The sequence below is a fragment of the Manacus candei genome, unplaced genomic scaffold (genome assembly GCF_025592945.1).
Source record: "Manacus candei isolate 608988 ecotype Guabito, Panama unplaced genomic scaffold, ASM2559294v1 h1tg000043l, whole genome shotgun sequence".
Classification (NCBI taxonomy): Eukaryota; Metazoa; Chordata; class Aves; order Passeriformes; family Pipridae; genus Manacus; species Manacus candei.
This window is the reverse complement of record NW_026138091.1, coordinates 18,582,711-18,588,860: the sequence shown is the minus strand read 5'-3', so window position 1 is coordinate 18,588,860 and position 6,150 is coordinate 18,582,711.

Below are 6,150 nucleotides of genomic sequence, written 5' to 3'. Positions count from 1 at the left end.
TGAATTTGGTGGTCCCAGTAGACTCTCTGAACTTAAAACAGATCAAAGGAGAGCAGGAATCACTTCGTGCATTGTAGATTTTATATTAACCTCTATACATAGTTCCAGTCTGAATATGGTTTTACAGCATGCAAGGACCATTTATTTCCTACCATGTCCATCTTTAGCTAACGAAAAATGAAGTGTTGCAACTTAATCACAGGATCATTTCCTCACTACAATTTACATATAATTTTTTGTTATGATGTATTGCACCTTCCAAATAGAAAAGTAAATATCTGCACTTGTTAACACGATTGATTCAAACTTTTGGGCTTTTTCACAAATACATCTACTCCAGCCTTTCAGAGTTAGGTTCACTCAGTACTCCATAAAACTTAGCCAGGAAAGATCTATTACAGTATTCATCAAATTCAATATTGGATGACTTAATTAAATCTACAAGATAAAAACAAGATAGAGTAAGCAAAAGAAACTGAAAAGCACTTCTGCCATGCAGCAGGAGGACTGGCTTAGACTTAAGGCTTCCCTAAGTAATGTAGTCCTAATTTCTGTTCTGGGATAATACATTGTTTCATGGGGGACTGCTCTATGCTAATTAAAGGAATGTAATTTATCCAATAAGGTGAGAAAAAAGATAAATCAGCTTTTATATAAGCTCACAGGAGCAAATCTAGTTTGTGTTATGAGAGTGGCAGGTCCATGATGATGCTTGATTATAAGTGGAATCACCGTTTTAAAACTCTGTGACTAGTTTTTCAGCTCTATTTCCCTTGTGGTCAGGGTATTCAAAAAACAGTGAAAGAAAAGTTAATCTGAAACAACCTCACTGATGCTGATATAACAGCAGTTTAAAAAGAGTCCTCCATAAAACCAAGTCACAACAGCAATGAACTGACCTGTTGGGGAACTACAGCCCACTCTTGGACAGGTCACATAGCGGCACCAGGAATCGCTGCCTCGCAGGCAACTAGATGGCACTGTTCTATTTAGCACAGCTGCAAACAAAAACGTGTTTGCTTGGCTACTGAAACTCCCCAAGACCTGGCTGAAGTCGCTTTCATCATCGATATGAACACAAAAGAAAGAAAAGCCAAGATTTGTATCTTTATATATGAATGAAATATGTTTTATTCTTTACTTCAATAATTTTGAAGGTCTTATTAGTTGTAAGGGTACTTAAAGAAAACTATGCATTAAAAACATTTAATCAGGCAGATAGACTTTAGGTATGAAAAGGTGCTACCTACAGGTCAATACACTCCGGTGCAGACTGGTATAAAATCCAAGCAGGATAATAATCTGTAACAAAGTGTATCTTTAAATGGTTTAAGTAATTCTACACCATATTTACATATTAAACTGCATTACATATTACATTATTCTGGTAGTTTTGGACATGCTCTCAATAGTTAAATGCTTTAGTGGTTATAGAGCCTGAGTTAAAATCAAGCTGCAGTAAGTAATGACAGTTATATTAAAAACATATGTCAATGGTTTTAAGATGAGCTAATTTTATTATGACTGATGGTCTTGGAGGAAATCAATATTCCCTGTCATTTAAGAAGGAGATTCAAAACCAATTATATATGCAAAAAACAATTGTATGTATGAAACAGACAAACTCAAGGGACAGACCCAAAGGACAAAACCAACAGTTAAATGATGACCTTTCCCACTGCAGTATTTGAACCAAGATAACAATCGCTGATTAACAAGATCAGGATTTTACTCTGCTTTGCTAATGACTTAGGTTGAATTTTTGGACTGCACTTTAAAGCCCAGAACTGACCTGCCCCTGCAGAGCCAGATGGAGCTTCAGGCATGCATGGATGCACCAGCTGGAGCTGATGGGGTTTCCAGCTCTGGTGAAATAAGAGGTGAATTGCTTATCATCCAATTTCTGAAAAATCAGGCAAATTAACTCAGATCACCTCTTTAGATGCTCCAAAGAGAATATTTCTGTGATCCCATATGTTCAGCAGAAGAGCTGGGGAAACGAGTATCCCTAGAAGAGGGGCTCCAAGAAACACCTACGAGTTAAAAATTCCTTAAATCATTGCAGCTTTTTGCAAAGTTAATGTCTGTGCTTGACTTCTTTATTCCTTTATAGAGTTTGTCTGTCCAGGGGTTGGAGAAGACCTAATGTAATTCAGATTGCATAGGGAAAGTACAGAAAATCTTAATAACACAGACTTTCCTGATTTGCTTCTGTCACCCTATGCAATAATCTCATACCTCTCTCACGTCCAGTTAAGACACAGTTTTCCTTTACTGCTAAAGCTGTGAGGAAGTCCATGCAGAGAGCTATGTGTATTTCTGTTTGGCAAAGGGATAATCTGACATATGCCAAATAGAAAACTTTGATGACATCATTCTAGTACTTCATTCTTTTAATTAGGAATAGAAAAGCCAAAACAGTGGGTGAGGACTTCTTATCTTGTATTTACTCAGATTTCTAAAGTATCTTCTTCTACTGCATGACAGAATGCTGCAGACTGTTATGTGACAAAGGATTTGTCTAGTTCATCAAATCTTTTGCATTGGGACTTTTTTTGCCTCCAGTATTTACAATAAGGCACCTTCAATTTCTAGTAGCTACATTATTCTTTGACAAACCTTTGCCCCACTATTGCTATAGGCCTAATGTAAACTATTCATCTATGTTCACAATCAACTACAGAATGAATTGACTTGCAGCAAAGAGAAAGAAATTATGACTCAAAGACCTTTAAAATCAATTCGATAAAATTGATAGAACACTTCCAGCACTTTGCCTGAGAGCAAAGCATTTCTCAGCAGGCCCATCAGTCCAATGCAGACAAACCCACTCACACTGCCTCCCGGCTAGAGCACTCACACTTATGCAGAGCAGCTTCTTTTCCAGTCCCTAATCCCACATGTCAGACTCAGTTAGATGATGGGTCACTCCTGGGTGTTCCAAGAAGCATTCAGTTATTCCTTTTTTTTCCTCTCATTGCAATTCTGTTATGCATAGCTTATGTTGTTACGATAAGACATAATTGCTCCTACTTTTAAAGAAGTTTGGGAGGACGGTTTGTAAAATCCATAAGTTTTCTGGCACCATTCAACTGTGTTAAAATTAACTTATCTGTTCTTTAATTATGCTTTTTCTTCTTTCTTTCTCTATCTCTTTTTTTTTTCCCAGTGTAGTGTGTTCTAACCCACTTCAGATCCTGTACAGCTGAGAGGAGGTTGCCTTAGTACAACTAATGATGTGAGGCTAAGAAGCAGCAAGCATGGGAAACAGTGGCAGGGATAGCTTTTCCTGTGGCATCAAAGGTTATTCTGGCTTGATATTGTAGAAAAACACAGCCTTTACTTACTCAGCCCAGGAGAGGCTGTTGCCCAAGGTCCTCCTGAACCACGGGATGGTCAGGTGTTTCACTCCTGGCAGGGGGGTTCTAAGGACAGAAGTACAACTGCCACAATGGTGTTGGGCTCTGTGGCCCTGTGTGTTATCAGAAGGGTACTACTGTGGAGTGCTCCATTTTTATCTAGGTATTCAAAGACCATAATTCAAACATCAAGACTGGGAGAGCCTTTAAAAGAGTAACATAGGAAGAAACATTTTACCATCTAATACCTACATCTGGGATATCTTTTTACTATCCAGAATCTCCTTAAATTTTTCCTTAGTAGCCTAGAAAACCAAGAGAGACAGGAAAAATTCCATTAACAGAAGCTTCAGGATAAAATTCTGTAAACTGGCAATGCCAGCTGTATGAGACGCTACCTCCTCAACTACCAATTCATTTTGTGTTATTTTTTTCTGCTGTGTTTCTAGAGTAAATCCATCTTCTGCCTCACCAGCCCTGCTCTGCTTTGCTTATGAGCTCTGACAAGATCGCAGCTTGAGGTAGCATGGTTGCATACAACAGGCAGAACTAGGTTGTCCTTGTGGTAATTGGCTGGGACATCCAGACCTGTAATCACTTAATAGTAACCATATCGAGTCTTTTTTTTTGCACAACAATCCTGTGTTGAAGTTGCCTCTGACTCAGCTAATCAAGAGCAGTGGTGCAAAAGGTACAGCTGCATATGGATGGTGCAAGAGAAACCATCAGATATGTAAAATGCCTCAATTCAGGAGTAAGAGATAGACAGCAGAGAAATTCCTGCTCTGGAAAAATCAGGCTTGAGAAGCTCTTGGTTTCCTCAAATAAAACAGTACTTAGCCATTCTTAGGAAATACAGTTCTGTATTTCAAATTATAGTTCTATATGACATCCTGGTTGCTTGTGGCCATGTTTTAATTTTTCTTAATTGTTTTTCTGATCTGATGGTGAATCCTTACTCTTGAACATGATTACTTTATTCTCTCAAAGCCATTCATTAACGAAGGCCATTTGAGTGAAGGTTAGAAGGAGACAGTCTTGGAAAAAAGATTTTTGTGAAATGCCTTCTATATTAAACTATTTTAATGACCATGATTTATTGGCATGAATTTCTCTGGAACAACCACTTTAAGTTCTGCAGAGAAAGTCCTGAGGATATTCAGATGACAATTTTTTTAATGCAGAAGGAAATTAATGTCTGGGACAGGTTGTCAAATAGCAGTTGTATCTGTCACCATCACTTTGTGCCTGTGTGATACATGAATTGTATCACAATTGCATAGAACAAAATGACAGTCCAGATGTGAAAGTTAGACAGAAGGATATACAGACTCAGATAAGACATCTGTCTCCCTTTTCTGATTATATTTTACCATTTTGAATTATATCCCAAGACAATAAGCATGGTAATTCCATGAATAAAAATAAGGTCTATCTATTTTATTTAATATTTTTTTTAGTATTTTTTATGGCGAGTTTCTCTGTATACGCTTTTTTTCAGCACTGAGGAGTATCATTGCAGTGTAGAGAATGCTACTGAGGAATAAAAAGCAGAGCAGCAGCAATCAATACAAGGATAGGAAATCTGGCAAAGACAAAACAAAGTAGTTAAAAGTAATCACGCAGGTTCATATATGTAGTCAAAACTTATAAATTGAATGTCCTGACAGCCCACCACTTAGCCAGCTGGTTGCTGAAAGGTACTTGAGAAAAAACAGATGTTTGCCTCAAAACTGTGTGGTTGATTCCTGCTTGCAGAGAGATAAGGTTATGGCTCTCCACATGTAATCAAAATAGTTATGTACAGAAAGGGTGGCATTAATATGGAATGAAACAAATTCTCTGTTCTGGTAACGATGGGATGATGGGAATGGTGGCTGGAGTCACAAACTTCAGGACAGATTAGGTAGATGCTGAAGCAAAGGACTGGACTGTGCAAAAAGCAGGTTATACCTGGCAGCGGGTTTTCCAAGTACTTTTCTGCTTCTGTGGTGATAAAAGCTGTGCAAAATGACAATGATGTGCTAAATCAAAGTGTTCTATTAATTTTTACTTTTGCCCCTGGTATGTTACTATGTACCAGAATAACTGTGCAAGGTGTGCTTTACAAGAGTCCATAGACTCCCAGCTGCAGCTACAAGAGAGAAAGGAGTAAGTCAAACCAGACTGTCTGGCTTGAGGGTGCACATTCCTGTTAGACCCCATGGTGTTCTCAAACAGACTTTCAAACTGTACATTTCTCAGTCTACCTAACAGCACTGTATTTTACAAATTTGCTAAGGCAAACACTCCTGAATCTGTAGCAGCTGATTTCATTCTCTGAGGAATCTTTCTAATCCTCAAGTCCAACATTTAAAGACTTTTTGGCAATTTTAACATTTAAAAAAAAAAATCCTCCTGAAAATTTCAAGTAGGAACAGAAAAAGGAATTGCTAGTTTGATCAGTCTTACACTGCATGAGCTTTCCATACTTAATTTTTACCTATAAGATCAAAAGACTGAATTCTTCCAAGCTGCATTGAACTTCTTTAAATTCTTGCAAATCTTAAAGGAAGTACTATCACAGAAGAACCACGTTGTTCATATCTGAATAGATTTTCTGGCTCATTTAATTATGCTAAGAAAAAAATATTTAAAAATATGGATTCCCATATAGAGCAAAATGATTTATCAACCTCACAGAAGTTTTACCTACAGAAAAACATCTTCTGCATTCAAATCTGTAAAACCTCAATTTTAAATCATTTGTGAAAAAATAAATTCCTATTTCTTTTAACTGAAAGTATGTTTG